Source organism: Sinohyriopsis cumingii, chromosome 10 (assembly GCF_028554795.1).
Source record: "Sinohyriopsis cumingii isolate HCF-2022 chromosome 10, ASM2855479v2, whole genome shotgun sequence".
Lineage (NCBI taxonomy): Eukaryota > Metazoa > Mollusca > Bivalvia > Unionida > Unionidae > Sinohyriopsis > Sinohyriopsis cumingii.
Window position 1 is genome coordinate 97614346 of NC_142970.1, and position 17735 is coordinate 97632080.

General features: G+C 35.8%; 1 pseudogene; it reads right to left on the minus strand.

Annotated features, from left to right (window-relative positions):
* Positions 1–4187: 4187 nt before the first annotated feature.
* LOC149790631 (eukaryotic translation initiation factor 5A-1-like) lies at positions 4188–5001 on the minus strand (annotated as a pseudogene).
* Between the last annotated feature and the right edge of the window lie 12734 nt (positions 5002–17735).

The window sequence follows — 17735 nt, forward strand, 5'->3', positions numbered from 1 at the left end:
ACTGGACCCTGCCACCTGAGTAACATGCGTCCCTTCACTTCGGTCTCACTGGATAGTTTCGTATTTTGACCCCCCCCCCCTTACTTTTTAAGGTAGAAGGCATAAACCAAATTATCATAAGCCTAGCATTTATAAATTCACACATAAGCTAAATCTGTAACGTGGTTTAGATTTACTTTGAGTTAGGCTTGGAAATGGGTTGGCGTGTTGGTGACTGCCTGTCACAGTTAGATGAGGTGGCAGGGTACAGTTTCGTAAATTGGTCCCTGGCAAATTTCTTAACTTAAGGCTATGGTGTGACTTTTTCAGCTATTATTGTTTACTATTTATAGATATGGATATATTTGTGAACTAGGTGTTTCAGTTGTGTTATTCTTGAAATTGATGTCAGGCACGTACACCTTCCATAGTTGCTTTGCAGTATGTTGATAGTGAAATACCAATAGTCGGCTAGGAAGAATAGCTAGCCTCCCATAGCAGTAGACACGTGGGTTCAAGACAAGTAGAATATCTCAAAAACGGCTTGGATGACAACTATTCTGAATTGCATCAAGCTATTTAGTAGACAATGTTTTTCAAAATATTCATCCAGGAAAAGGACTTGCGTTTGCACTGTGTGCACCACATGCTGTCAAAAATGTCCTTTGGATGTGAAAATCGCATGTATAAAATAGGGGTTGGGGTACATAAACTTCGTCTGCTATGAACTGCCATTGACTTCTCTGGTCAAGTGAATACTATTCTTATGCTTTGTTTTAATACAGGTATCTAAAAATATGGACCATTTTGACCTCACTTGTGTATTTGATTTTTTATTATTTTTTTTATACTAGGTCGCTGATTGCGGCATTAAATTTGAACATCAAAACTGGCCCCAGCCCCCTAAGCATTGGAGATCAAATGCGTAACTTGGGCTGCAAAGGAGCAGCCGAATTGGCTTACGTATTTACGTGTGTCTGCTACAGAGGTAAATGTCTAAAAATCTAGATGGTTGAGGGGTGATGAAAAGTATGCTAATTTGTTATAGTACGAGTGAACTTTATTCATGCATAAGGCACATATTGATTCTTTTAGCTGCCTTGTCACATGAAATTATTCAAAATAGCAATTTCCTGTCAAAAATGAATGTAAACTTTAGGAGTTGGTGGCAATGGTTCAGTATAAAAACCACCAGTTGCATCAGGAATTAAACTGATTGCTGCAGCCAAATCTCACATGTATGTTTCCTACAAAAATCATTAGTTTGTTTTTATTTGTATCTTCAGTGTAAAATTATTCTAATTTTTCTGCAATAGGTCATTGTTGGATGAAAATTCACCCGATAAAATGTCAAGTGAGACTTTCCTTATATAGTACTCACGGTACTAATTCAGTTCCTATGTAAACACCATGATATTAAAAATTCAATAACTTACATTTTTGAGTGTTCAAAATATCACATTGTCTTGGATATCGTTTATCGTCCATTCTAACCAACCTAATATAATATATAATACATGTACAATAATAATTGAAATATAGAGGTAGTCTTCCACATTCTCCTTGTTGTTGAAGGGAGTATGTATGTCTCAGAAGGATTATAAATCTAGTACAAAACATATCATGTATCTTTTCAACTGTATGCGAGTATTCATACCCCGTAACTTATCTATAGAGAGAGGACGGCATAATGGCACCCCACCCCACCCCGGTCAACGTATATGCATGTTATTTGATATTAAAAATAAACAGAAGATGAATATCACTTTGTTTTACAATGCCCATTTTATGCAGATCTTGGAAATAGATTCATACAATTAATTCTTAGCAAAATGTGAAGAAATCCTCTAGTCCTCTTAGCAAAATGTGAAGAAATCCTCTAGTCTCTGATGAACCATGTCATAATATCTCAACTTTCACAATTCGTCTTTTCAGCATTCCATAGACGAGATCCAATGTGTACGTAACGGTATTACTAATTTATTTTTCCTCTACTTATATGTGTAGTTGTAAATTCTATTTATGTTTTATCGTCTACATATTTATATTTTTTCTTTCCTTTTTCACCTTACTGTGTTAAGTCTATTTGTAATATTGTTGTGTAACTGTAGTATTATGAGCCTACATTACCAATAAACTATTGTCATACATACATACATACACACACGTATGCATGCATGTATGCAGGCAGACAGACAGACAGACAGACCAACAAATGAAGGAGGCAAAGACTATTAAACGACTCAAGTGCGTAATGTACACGACGTTTTTATTTGTCTTTTTTGAATGAACGAAAAGAATATTTGTATCGGTGTATACGATCGCCACACCTTTAGTAGAAGTGGATTGTGTAAGTAAACAAATACAATTGAGTATACCACAGTGTTTAATATACATGCCGTCGCCACACATAGGGATCTGACCTTGTACAGGTATTGTTGTTATGGGGTTTAACGCCATTTTTCAGCACAGGATAGGCTATACATGCGGTTAATATAACTGGGGAGAAAGAAACCGGGGAAAACCGCCGGCACACGACAAGTTTCTGGCAAGCTTTCTCACGTACACACACTGACCGAGCACGAGACTCGAACCCTCACAGACAGAGGTAAGATGGCAGTGATCTGTAACGGTGAGCGTTTTATCCCACTCAGCCGATCGAGACCTCTTGTACATGTATGCTCAGTGACTATGGGCACACTTAAGGTAGCTCATGTTACAGACACTTGCTGACGTGCTTGATGCGAGTAAGTAAATACGACAATGTATTTATGAGCAAGGTTAAACTACTCTCAGTACAATTGTTCCTTTCTTACATCTCATAATAGGATGTCAATACCCAAATTATTAAATTTGTGAATGATTTCATTAAAAAATAATGTTAGAGTAATTCGTTATACATATATTACGTGTAGTACGTTCTATATATCGTATCATCAGTACCTTTTATCAGTGCCATGCACGTGATTTGAAATGCAGAAACCTCAACCACCACTTGGATGTATGAGGTACCATATATTCTCGCGTGTAAGTCAGATCGAACTACGAACGACACAGACCCATATCTGCCGCCGCATATTGTGATGACGCATCTAAGTCGTTGTCCTTTACCGGGACTATTCAGCAAAATAACACAGACCCTGATCTACTGGCGCATTATGCGACAGCATATCAGGGTCTATGTTGTTTACTGCCGTATTCAATGTTTATGTAAGCATATAAGCACTGGCCATGCATGCTTAGGGAAGTTGAGAGGTTTAAACCGATGTATCAGGGCAACCCTGCATCTTTTAGCTTTAAACTTTCTGGTTCATATCTAAACAATAATTTAGTTGAAATTGCTTCAAAATCCTTTGCCTTTTCTTCGAAAAGAAAAGAAAATCTGGATGTACTCTAGTGCCATTAAGAACAAGAATAAAAACTGTTTTAGTTTACACGGCACAGTATGGTGGCAAAAGGAGACAGGATGACCAAAACAACACAGTAGGCCTTTTTCAAAACATGTTTTTGTGGTGCACTTCACCAAAAATGATTCACACTAATTCATCAACTTTATGATAATATCTAGAATTACTTCTGAGTTAAGTTTTTTAAACATTAGACTGAAAATGGAAAAGGACGAATGATGATCCTATTTCATTTGCACACCACCCATATACATTACACTAGTAAGCAAAAAATAAAAGGCAAGAAATTTGATTGGATAAAGACGTAAACATTTTACGAAGATCGAACCATCACAAATTTCTCCAAAAAAAATAAATCAACGTTTATTGAAAAATAATATACGCGAGCTGCTTTAAAATACTATTTATTGCTTGCATCCATTTAGTATTATTACCATACGAAGATTAATGCCATTAAATTCTGTATAAAATTTACTTGTTTTATAATCTTGCTTTATAATACATCACAGTATACTGGAAAATATGATACAATACCTGTCAGTATGATACAATATCTTACAGTATGATAATAATCCCTGACAGTATGAGATCATACATGTAGTATATATAATACTTTACAGTATGATATAATACCTGACATTATCACATTATACATGACAGTATGATACAATACCTGACAGTATGATATAATCCCGGACAGTATGATATTATACATGAGGCATAATACCTTACAGTACCATATAATGCCTGACAGTATGGCACAATACCTGACATTATAATAGTGATACCCTATGAAATATATAACAAAATTTGTAAATCCAGTCAATTTGAAAAATGAGAAAAATCGAGATACCAAAACCAAATTGGCAATCCAGAGTTTCCACATATGTTTAACAGGACAACATCGGATAAATCAGCGCCCAGAATTCTCAGCCTGGATTCCTTTTATGGCCGTTATCCTCTTTGACTCTCCTCTGTCATCTGCTTCCTTGAGACCATTTTGTGGCTTACTATCATTTCTTCACCCATCGCTTTCAAAACGGTCACACAAACTTCTCTATCTTTCCCGAAAAGATTTTTTTATCTCGTTCCCTTGTTCTCCGTCTGGTAGCTTGAGGTCTGACCGCAGTAATCCCGCGTCATCCATTATGGAACAGTAGTGATCATGTGAGATGTTCACCAGCGAATATTCATTGCGGCTGACGTTGGGTACATCAATGTTGTGAGTAGACGGGCAAATATCTTCGTATCTTCTCCCAGTAAAGATGTCAAAAGCTATCAGATGAATTTTGGCATGACCATGTTTTCCCGTCTTGGCTGTCATCATGTCCGCAATTTTACATGGACGACCCTTAATGACCACGTGAGCATTTTTACGTAGGGCCGAGCACTGCATGGGAAACGTCTTAGAGGCCCCGGAATCGCCATTTTGAAAATCGTCTTCTTCCATGTTTTTAGGTTGTGTGGTTTAATTTTCTTTCTTTCTTCCTTCTTTCTTTCTTTCACTTTGTCGAAGTATTGAATACGGCTTTCTTTTCCCGGTCTTTTGTTTTCTGTTCTTGTTAGAGCCTATTGGTCGATTTAGGACTCATTTTTATGGTGTAGTAACGCGTTTATTCCTTCCTGTCAATATAAACCACTTGATGATTATTTCACCATTCTGGTTCAATTGTTATTGACCATGTATTACAGGTATGTTGTGAAATCAGTCACTAGTGATAAGACTATATATATATATATATATATATATATATATATATATATATATATATATATATATATATATATATATATATATATAATGTCTAATTAGTTTTTCAAATTAAGCTAATGTTCAATGCAAAATGTTGAAAATCACGTTTAAAGAAGGTCACGCTTCGACGTACGTAATGGTTTCCTCGTCTAACAATATAAATGATAATCTAAAGCGTAAATGGCATTTAGCCAGCACTAGAGTGTATGTTGATGTTTTCAAATTAATTTTTGTGTTTATAACAGACCATCAGCTGCTGTCGCCAATGAGTTGAACTAGTTTTAACATACAATTATGTATTCTCCAATTAGTGGTTAAAGTGTCCGCCTCGGATGCGGTAGGTCGTGGGTTCGACCCCCGGCCGAGTCATATACAAAGACTTACAAAAATGTTACTAACAGCTGCCTCGCTTTGCGCTCAGCATCCAGAGTTTAGTGTTAGGACTGGTCGGCCTGGTGTCAGGATAATGTGACTGGGTGGGACATCATGCTACATCGTAGCGATATGACTGAATTTTTTTTTTTAAAAGCTACGTTACATATCCAAATCATACATACCAATTAGTAAAGTGGGTCTGATACGCGTTTAAGCGAAATAAATAAAGCAAATCGGTTATTTAGCTAGTACAGAGCTAGTGTTTTATGTATTTTAACATGACCACTGACGTTACATACAAATCATATATTTGTTGTGAAATGGGATTGCACAGATCATCTCAATGTATTGCCCAGTGAAAGTTCACGGTATAACACCATATATGATTATAATACCCCTCCCTCTCTTCCTCCCCCCCCCCCCATAAATCAAAATACTGAAAGGATAACCCTTCCATGTATTTACTTGATGGTAAAGTTGAAACCAGGGTTGACATGGATACAGGTTCGATATTATCGTCAGCGATGGTGCAAAGATCTAAGAAATTACTATTTATCATGACGGACGTATAGTGCAAACAAAATGATTTTCTTTGACAATAATAAGTCGGGGGGAGGGGGCAGACATTGCCCCCAGTCGACAAGCGAGAAAGGGGGGTGGGTGGGTCCGTCGGATCTTTTGTGTTTTTATTCAGCTGCAGTTTTCATAGCATTTCACCTTCGTATGGTTTATCTGCAGCGAAGTTGTTTTTGTTGCTGTTGTAGGGTTTAACGTCATTTTTCATCACAAGATAGGCTATAAATGGCGGCCAGTATAAATGGTGGAGGAAGAACTCGGGAAAACCCCGGAAAGAACCAACGACCCACGAGAAGCTACTGGCAAGCTTTCTCACATACCCACATTGGCCGAGACTGGAATCCACGCAGACAGAGGTTAGATGGCAGTAATCCGTAACGGTGAGCGCTTCGAGCGAAGTAGGAGGAGTGCCAATAAAGCAATACTGACCGCTGGCACCTGGATTGGTTGGTTGGTGAGAGTTTCCAAATTAAGCGCTATGGTCAAGTTTCCAACACTAGGGACACAACCCAGCGTCTGGTCAGGATAAATGTTTAACTATATTTAATGACCTTCATATGTATGTAGTTTTAGTCTGTGGATCTCAACAGTTCCAAGTTATTGCCCAGGAGCTAGTCCCCTTCCCAATGTCTGTATCTGAAATATGTCTGAATTTTAACTTCATGTCCTTCAACCAATGGAAGTATGAATCTCTACTGATTTCAAGTTCTGACCCAGGGCAGGGCAGTTTGTATTGGATATGTCTCATTATGTCTCGTGTCCTCCAAGCATGTATATAGTTATAGGACGGGGATCTCAACAGGTTCCCAGTTGTGACACAATTGCATGATCCCATAGGGTCCACCCCATGGTCATAACCACAGACTGTAACCCAAAGTCTGTGACATGTGTTATATCCCAAGCTTTAACGATGCTACAGGCCATCTTTGAGATCTCCTCCTACAAAAATTAATATAGTTAAATGTAATAACCCCCGCCCCAGGTAGCACACCCCAAGGGTCATACTGAAATCTTAAAACCGTTGTGCACATCTAAAGACCCCCCCCCGCCCAATTTTCAAGCCTGTAACTATTATGTTGAGATAAACTGCACGGCTAATGATTTCAGACGGATAGTCATGCAGGAATACATTTAAAAAAGTGCACATGGATAAAAGTTCTTGGTAATGTTTGGAGGCCATGTTTTAAGCATTATGGTTGTCAGTTATAAGCATGAAACATTTCAAAAACTTTCAAATTTTTCTTAGAGAAATATTTTTGATTGGTTAATAAAGAACATCGATAAAAGTGCATGTTTGTGACACGAGAGCAGAGATTTTAAATTTGCATATATTTCAACTTCGAGATATAACTAATAACTACATATATGAACCATACTGGTAATTATCTTATTTGAATTTTTAATACTGACGTTACATCTATCACAACTATGAAAAAAAAAACAGCAGCTCTATCTAAAATATATTTTTCGTCTACCCGATTGATACATTTTTATCAACTCAACTTTTTTAAACAAATATAAATTGTTATTTTCCATTCAACTGAAGAAGATAAAAATAGCATGTAATAACCATTATTATTATTATTATTATTATTATTATCAGTATTATTAATATTATCAGTATTATTTATGTCATTATTATTATTATTTATTTTTTAAATATTTTTTTATTAAGCGTGTGTGTGCGTCTGTGTGTGTGTGTGCGTGTGTGTGTGCGTGTCTGTGAATCTGTCTCAAAAGAGATTCCAATGACTGGTACCTCGGAGTTCCTCTGAGTAATTGGCATTTAAAGTCGACCAAAGTTGGAAAGGAAACATATTTCTTCCCTTCATTCAGATGGCCATTTTAAAAGGTATCGACATTGTGATCTATATTTAGATAATGCCCAACAAATTTTGTCATGCAAAGCCCCATTTTCCTCTTTCCTGAAAACAAATTCAAATGCATTTTTAACAGAAACTAAACTCCTTTACTGGATACACGGTAGGCAACGTACAGATCATATAAATATAAATAGAATCCTTCAACACAACTGTTGCACTCCTATTAATATAAGCCACGTTTACATTGAGTCTAAACAGACAAAAGGGTTTTTGATCTTAATATATGAAAGTTACTGCCAGACCTCTACTTGCTTGAATAGTTCTGTTAAATGTGGGTTTATAAAGGGTCTTTGTCTGAGCTGGTACCTGAAAGAAAAACAAACGAGAAAACAAAAAAACAAAAAAAGAAAGAAAGAAAAAAACACACACAAACGAAAGCAAAACATAACTTAACATCTTTTTGATTTACAGAAAATAAATATTTGTCCAAAGCCTGTCTTACGTTTTTTAATATTTTTATTTCTAATTAAACTACTTGGAGTAAACCGTCATTTCGTTTCGGTTTAAAGTATTGCCATTCTAAATTGTTTAATATAAAATACTTGAAATAATACAGCGCAGTGAAATATTTATGACTGAATGTGTCTTCTCTCTCTCAAACACACTCATACACACACCAATTTGTTGGTGCAAAAAGACTTGTGATAAAAAAGTTTATGACATTCAAATACTTGGATGTTGTATGTATCACAGGAGAGAGAGAGAGAGAGAGAGAGAGAGAGAGAGAGAGAGAGAGAGTTAGTTTACTTGCATTCTGATTTAAATAATATTGATGATATTAAAAAACGGTTTCTGGTTAGGTAGATAACACGCATTCATGCATTCTAGTTTAAATGTCTTAATGGAGAAATTTAAAAATTGTACCACCACCTCGCCCTCCTCCCGCCGCTTCTCAAGTCCATTTCCAATAACGATAACTCTTATCTCTCATATAGAATGCATATCCTTTCTTCCGTCATTCGTGTGTGGAAAAGCAATCCAAAGTTGTTGCAAAGGTTACTGAATCCTGAGGTCTTATCAATTAAATCGAAGAAAATATGCGACAACACGAAATAACTTTATCTATATTAAAAAAATAATTATTTATATGGCTATATCGTATTTTGTGTGTGCAAATGTTCGTTCCGTTTATTTATAAAACATCATACTCCAAACATCCAAAGGAAACCATGCTGAGAAAATTTATCTGTACTACCCCAATGTTGATTGTTAAATCTGTTTTCAGATGCCCTTCCTTTTCTCCTATCAACTTACTTAAAGCCAGTATTCATTGGTTGATTTAACCATAGGCTCGTTGGAACTATTTTGTTTGACTGTTAACGTACATACGTATCCACCAATCTGGTCGACGTAGAGATAATACTACTACTACTGCTACTACTACTACTACTAGTACTACTACTAATAATAATAATAAGAAGAAGAAGAACAACAACAAGGTGAACTTAGTACAGCTCCTAATCTTTAGAAGCTCTAAGCAATAGTAGACATTAAATACAAATGTAAACAGCAACAGGTTAACAGAGGAAACAAAATGAAATTACAAAATAAACACATGCTGACAATAATTAGGGAAGTAAACATTATTCACTCTTTAAGTCTGATCTTGTAGTCGAAATAGGCGAGTTGTATCTGTAGGAGCTGGGCCTTGGAATGCAAAAAAGTTTTAAAAAAAAAAGGTTTAACGGTGAGAACATGAGATTATAAGTGTCGGAAAAAAGAGTAAGTTTCTATGTGTTGTATAGAGATTGGTGATGTTAGATAGATATATATTGGAGGGAAGCCAGTGAATCAAATGTAACATAGTGAACAGATTTTGTGTTTCATTCTGGATCAAATTGGTAGCCAGCGTAGTTACATAGCAGGGGGAGGTGTGCTCAGTACATTGTACTCTAAGGATAATCCGAGCAGCAGTGTTTTAGTGTCTGTAGTAGATACTGCGTCGAACCAGATAGAAGTGAATTACAATAGACCAGTCTTGAAAGTACTAAGGAACACACAAATTGGGGAGCATGTTTTGTTTTTTCTTTTTCGTTGTAATCGAGGAAACACACACACACACACACACACACACACACACACACACACACGATCGACATGTTGAGCTTGTTTCTAGTATTAATACCATTCTGTAAGGGAAAAAGCCCACAAACATCTGCATTGAATTGACGGAAATAAGACAAAAATAGGCTAAGTGTATTGAAATGGTAAATACGAGTTATCGAAATTAGGGTAAATAGGACCCGCATATTACCGATAGGCGCACATATTACAGGGAATTGTTACAGGTGCACATGTTCCAATACGGTGACTTTCTTGTCACTTTTTTTTTTGTTGTCAATAACTTTTGATATTTAACGTCAAGAAGCAAGTTTAAAATTCTGTGCAGTACAAATACCGATCGAAAAATAATAATAAAAAGGTTGAAAGTGATATGGAAGAATTTGTGTAAGTATATAGGCGTGCAACTTAGTGTCGGATTAGAGTTTCAGGTTCTATTTACTGTTCTGCATATATGAACGTTAATTATGTGAAGTATAGCTAACCACTTCGAGGTTTTTTTGTACGTGATTGTGCGTCTTCTATGTCAATTCAGGAATAACTATCCATACGCCAGTACGTGAATAGAAACTAAGTGAAATGACGAACCAACAAGAGGTAATTAAATTATTTTAATATATTGACAGTTCATATAAGTCAGTATTATCCTTCAACTAACATTTCTAAAGATTATAAAATTCTCTCTCTCCCCCTTCCTTTGGACGGGTTGACTAACATTACCATCATTCAAAGGACCAGAGACATAGTCGTATGACACAATCGAAAATCCCCAACGTTTGTATTTTCATGGATTTTCACCCGTGTCTAGCTACGATAATCCAGAAAGGGGGGGGGGGACGATTTGGTCATTTTTATATTTAATAATTAATAATCGATTTTTAGAACATTATAATAAGTTTAAGAAACAACAAAATGGATTAAAACAACAGTTTGTGTGCCTCGTAACCGACAAATTTAACCTATAGGACTAGTGTTACTGGCTATTGCAACTATGTATCATTGATATTATGAACACTGTAGATAGATCCCAAGAAAAGCGTAAGCATACCATTACGACGAACCAGATTACTGTAGGTTATTTGGTACAAGTTCAGTTTTAATCTTTTCGTCCAGCGCAATATGTTTTTCTCTCTCACTCCATATTTGTGCTTATTTTGTCATTTACGTACGATTTGGGAATGGGAAAAAAAGGAAGGATTCCGATGAAATTGTGTACCATTTTAATATCATTTAGAAAACAGGGACTATTAATACTTTTTATCGGTATTTCATGTCATTTATGATTAATGAATGAGTCGAAATTCATCATTGATCTATAGGCCTGCGGTCGAAAATATGTTTATATATTCGTATTATTGCGCCATGGGCGGATCACTATTTGATATATCAAAATTACTGATATATCAATTTTCTTTATATATATATATATATATATATATATATATATATATATATATATATATATATATATATATATATATATATATATAGTTTATTTAAACATGTAATTATACCAGTAGTAGCCGGGTGGGGTTGTGAAGGTACGTGCCGTATGTATCCCCACACACCCTTAATCCGGCCCTGGTATATCAAGACACGTTGAACTCACCTTTCAGTACATTTCGGGTGGGAGTATAAATATTAATCATTATAAATTATTTATTAAAAATAGTAATCGCACGCAGGCACACACAGACACACAGACATACACACACTGAGCAAACACCACCGTTTAAAGGTATTAGAATCCGCCTTATCTCATCCTGGAAATCAAGTCAAATGACGCCTGGGAACAAACGATATCACGCTATTACATGTAGTACGAATCTCCGCGACCCTGGATCCAGCCAACTTTCTGATACATGGATTGATTCATAAACTTTCTGTTGGCATCAATTCCACCAAGCTTATACGTGTCCCTCCCACCTAGCACACACCCTAACCCCTTCCCAAAACAAAACAATATTTACGCTTTAGTTAAACCATCAACAATTAATTCAATACATGTTCCACGCATATGGCTCGCAGAGGAAGAACGTCGTGCCGGTGTATATTGTAGATCATGATCATTTTTTTAAATATCTTATTTTGGCATGTTTAATGTTTGAACTTCAGTAAATATACCTATATAGAAAATAGGTTCTTATGTATAATTTTTTGGCTCTGTTGAAGACCTTTCGGTCAAAGAAGAAGTTGCCTAGTAATTAGGTGTAGGTAATACAGCCAGTTGGTCTATAATTAATAATAATAATAATAATAACAATAATAATGAAGAGGAAGAGAAGAAACTCCATTTGAAACGTTAACTGTATTACAAATTTTAGCTACCTCTAAAACTGATGATCTTTTATCATCATTAACAAATCCGTCTAAATAGACTCTTATTGAATTAAATTCACTCGTTTACAAGTTTGTATGGCATGGGTCAAAGGACACAATCAAAAGAAATATTTCTGCGAAGGACTGTCTTAGGGCAGAAGGTGAAATAGGATTTATATATTTAAGTTTGTTAATGCATTGAAAATGACATGAAAGTTATTAACTGATGAATCTAAGGGGTAATTATCGATTTTTTTTTTACACTTTTCTGTGTCAAGTAGTGATAATTACTTTTTCATTTGCAACAGATTATCTTAATTCAATGAATAAGGCTCTTAACCCTTTATGGCTGGAAGTCTCTGAGGCATATTTAGAGCTAAGTAGTTTATTTACAATAGAGCTAACAAGTTTTAGAAACATGGTTTAATCGTCGTGTATTACAATAGACGTAAAAGTTGGTATTACAAAACATGTTTTCAGGAAGGCATAATAAATGAGGATGGTTCTTGGATACGTTTTGATTGTTTTAAAAATAAATTTTATATCAGCATTTATTACGTAGACTTTCATGGCATACTTGCAGGTATAGAGTCATAAAAATAATTTTAGTATCAATTATAACTCAGATTTTCCACAGCCGTTATTAAATGTTGCTGTGCATACCGTTAAAAGACATAAAAGAGGATTTAGCAGTATATATAAAAAAGGGATCGGAAACAATGAAGTACCAACTTCGAGAAGAGAAGAGAATTTTGAATTTGGCAATTTAAAAGATTGCGAACGGCAGTTACTTTTTTTTAGCATATAAAAGTTCAAAATGATCTAAATCTGTGATGGTTGCAGATGAAAATATTACACAGAAGTTTGTCTACGTATACATTTCTCAGAATTATTCCAAACGATATATATATATATATATATACATATATATATATATATATATATATATATATATATATATATATATATATATATATATATATATATATATATATATATATATGACAATCCTAAATGATATGAGAGATTGTCTCTATGTATGTATGTAAGTATGTATGTATGTATGTATGTATGTATGTGTTTGTGTGTGTGCGTGCGTGTGTGTGTGTGAATAAGTATGCCGATGTTTGCATACTCGTATAGGTTATGTAGAAACACTAAATTTTCTATTAATATTTATGTTATCTTTAAAAATGTATTTTAACAATATTTCTTTTTTTACTATTCTTTTTTTCTTAACACATTAAGTTTAAAGTGAGAAATAAATAATTGTCTAAAAATATAAAAAGAAAAAGAACAGTAGCAAGAAAAGCAACAAGAGCAACAACAACACAAATGATTATAATGATTATGAAGTATATTATACATGGAAAAGAATGACAAGAACGTTTAAAAATGGAGCCATGACATTGACCTTTTCTTCTTGAATTTTAAATACTGATTAAAGTTAATCACCGAATCGAATTTAACAGTCTAAAATCATTTACTATTTTATAGTGAAAGAAAGGCAAAGAACAGAGGACTTAATCGATGTTAAGGTTATTTGAAAGAAAGAAGAAATTAGAGCTAGGGTGCAACAAGCAGGTCCCAATTGCCCTAAATGTCGGAAATTATCTTCAGCAAGCTGAGACTTTTTCAATGTTTTTCTACTTGCTTTATTGACAAAAATATATTTGTCACTGTGCACTTTTTACTTGGCTTTCCACCAGACTTACCGCTCCGGTGGCCTCGTGGTTAGAGCGTCCGCCTCGGATGCGGGAGGTCGTGGGTTCGATCCCCGGCCGAGTCATACCAATGACTTACAAAAATGGTACTAATAGCTACCTCGTTTGGCGCTCAGCATTAAGAGGTTAGTGTTAGGACTGGTCGACCTGGTGTCAGGATAATGTGACTGGATGGGACATCATGCTACATGTCTGCGGCATGATGCCCCCAGTGCTAGATGTCACTATAAACTGCCACATTGCAGACATCGTAGCGATATGACTGAAAAATTGTTAAAGCTACGTTAAAAATCCAAATCACATCACATCCACCAGACTCACTATTCATAAGCAAATCTATGAAGCCGCTAAGAAGAATGTCACAAATATAGTCCATTCAGCGAAATCCGCCCACTACACTACTAAGATCATGGAAAGTTCCAGCTGCAAAGAGCTCTTCGAGATTAATAACAAGCTAATGTCAAGGAACAAATGTACACCACTTCCAACTACCTTATCTCCAGTCGACCTTCCAGACATGTTTGCAAATTTCTTCCGTGACAAAGTACAAACCATTAGAGATAAGCTTGACACCACAATTTCAATTGACTCATTGTCACCATACTGATGGGATACAGAATTTGAGCGACAACCATTAGAAGCATTTCAACCCATCTCTATGGATTTTGTACGTACAATCCTGATGAAGAGTGCACCAAAGTCATGTGAACTTGATCCAATTCCAACATCACTGCTGCTTGAGTGCTTAGATCCAGTATTGTCTTCACTAACTGATGTATTAATACCTCTCTCTCATCCGGAGAATTCCCATCATTTTTCAAAACTGCCATTGTAAAGCCTCTGCTGAAGAAACCAACACTAGACCACAACGATCTAAAGAACTACCGCCCAGTTTCTTATCATATAAAAAATCGTACAAAAGGTTGTTCTATCCCAGCTTGTATCTCATCTGAATTCAAACAGTCTTTTTAGCAATGTACAGTCTGCATATCGCCCTTGCCAAAGTACTGAAACTACTCTTCTAAAAGTAGTTAATGACATTCTCTCTGCGTTGGATAGCGGAAAGATTACAGTTCTTACCCTCCTTGATTTGTCTGCAGCATTTGACACAATATACCATGATATATTACTTCACCATCTCCAGCATGTAGTTGGCATTCATGACACAGCCTTACTGGACACAAATTGTATCTGAATATGGAATACACTCCAGCCCAGTTGATTTATGTTGTGGTGTTCCACAGGGGTCTGTTCTTGGACCTGTCCTCTTCATTATGTACACTCAGTCGCTCTCAAGTGTCATAAATCATCATCCTGTGTCTCACCAATTGTACGCTGACGACACCCAAATATACAAATCTAGCCCCCCAACTGAAGTTGATGCTACCATCCAAGGTGTAGAGAGGTGCATTTCTGATGCGAAATCATGGATGACATGTAACAAGCTGCAGATGACTGATGATAAAACTGAGGCCATTCTGATGACAACACAAAGACTTTCTCATTCACATCCTTTACCTCAAACAATAAATATCAGCAAGACCAACTTTAAATTCACACAATCAGTATGAAACCTAGGTGTTACTCTGGACAGTACTCTCACATTGCACCAACATGTCATGAACATACGCAAATATCTTTCAGCTGATGCCACTAAAACACTTGTGTGTTCATTAGTACTTTCAAGACTGGACTATTGTAACTCAATTATGTCTGGTTCATCTCAATATCTATTCCAGAAACTTCAAAAAGTTCAAAACACAGCTGCTCGGATCATACTTAGAGTGCCACAATCAGTGCACACCTCCCCGCTGCTCTGTACCTTACACTGGCTATCCATTCGATCCAGAATCAAACACAAAATTTGTTCTCTGTGCTACGTTTCACTAACGGACTCCAGTCCAACATACCTATCGGACCTCACCCAAGTGTACACACCAGCAAGACACTTAACGCTTCTCTTCTGACAATCGTATACTCACTATTCCCACTATGAAAACAAAGTCGTATGGACAGCGTTCTTTTGCATACCAGGGCCAAGCAACGTGGAATGAATTTGCCCACTGAACTTAGACATAAAGACACAGTGATCCCATTCAAGAGGTCAATTAAAACCCACTTATTTCGACTGCAAGAACAAACGTAAAGACCTAATTATGTTTCCTACCTTAAATATTTTCAGCATGTTTTTTATGTTTTCTAATTTCATGGTGTTTGTTTTTGTTGTTGTAGGGTTTTACGCCATTTTTCAGCACAAGATAGGGCTATACATGGCGGCCAGAATAATTGGTGGAGGTAGAACCCTGGCAAACCCCGGGAAGAACCACCTACCCACCAGAAGCTACTGGCAGGCTTTCTCACGTACCCACGTTAGCCAAGCCTGAGACTCGAACTCTCGCAGGTTTGTTTTTGTAATCATATCATTATATATGTTTTTATGTTATAGGTGTTGTCTAATGTTGTAAAGCGCTTAGAGCTTCTAAAGATTAGGCGCTATAAATGTAACTATTATCCCATCTTCTGAATTAATCAGATATATATATATATATATATATATATATATATATATATATATATATATATATATATATATATATATATATATATATATATATATAGAGAGAGAGAGAGAGAGAGAGAGAGAGAGAGAGAGAGAAATAGCATCTACCTTCACATAATGCTCATACTGACAAGGATCCGTACTGTTTGATTTACTTTATAATCCTTACAAACTTCACAGGCACATCTCTGGCGGCAGATCTGGGTCTATTTTATTTATTCAACTGAGTAATCCTTACAAACAGAAAAAGCATGGCTCTGCCGGCAGATCAGGGTCTATATTATTTATTCAACTGATTAATCCTTACAAACACCAAAAGCATGGCTCTGCCGGCAGATCTGGGTAGAAGAGGTTTGTTCGACGTAGCAACTGAACCAGCCGAGTTTCCAACTGGTTGGAAGTGTCATAATACATGCTAATGTCAAGCTAAGGGAGGCAACTCCCTCTAAATACATTCATTCGTATGAAAAGTTTTATTATCTGCGTAAACAACAAATTGTATGCATTTTTTATTTTATAAGGGTGTTTTCAGTTCTGATGAATTAGTGTTTTTGTGCTTCGATCGTTACCAACTTACCATCACCTAGAAAGTATACATGAAGTACATTTATAGATAAAATGTGTCATATTAAAAAATATCTGATAGGTGACAAACACCATTGTCCAATGTGGGTATGTGAGAAAGCTTGCCAGTAGCTTCTCGTGGGTCGGTGGTTCTTCCCGGGGTTTTCCAGGGTTCTTCCTCCACCATTAATACTGGCCGCCATACATAGCCTATCATGTGCTGAAAAATGGCGTTAAACCCCACAACAACAACAACAACAACAAACACCATTGTTAACCTTATTTTTCACAACCATTCAAATAAGAAAATTCTATTTTACAAATCTTCAAAAACTTAAAAATGCAATTAGCAGTAAAAATGTCTTCATCTCTTTAACAATAATTTTTTATTTGATTCTTAAAAATCGACATATAAAGAGATCAGCAAGCAAATTAATTCTCTTTCGTATATACTGCTTAGAAAAAATCTTTGAAAATATATCTTTCATGCCCCTATGAAGCGAATGAAAACAACATCTGTCAGACCGTCTAAGC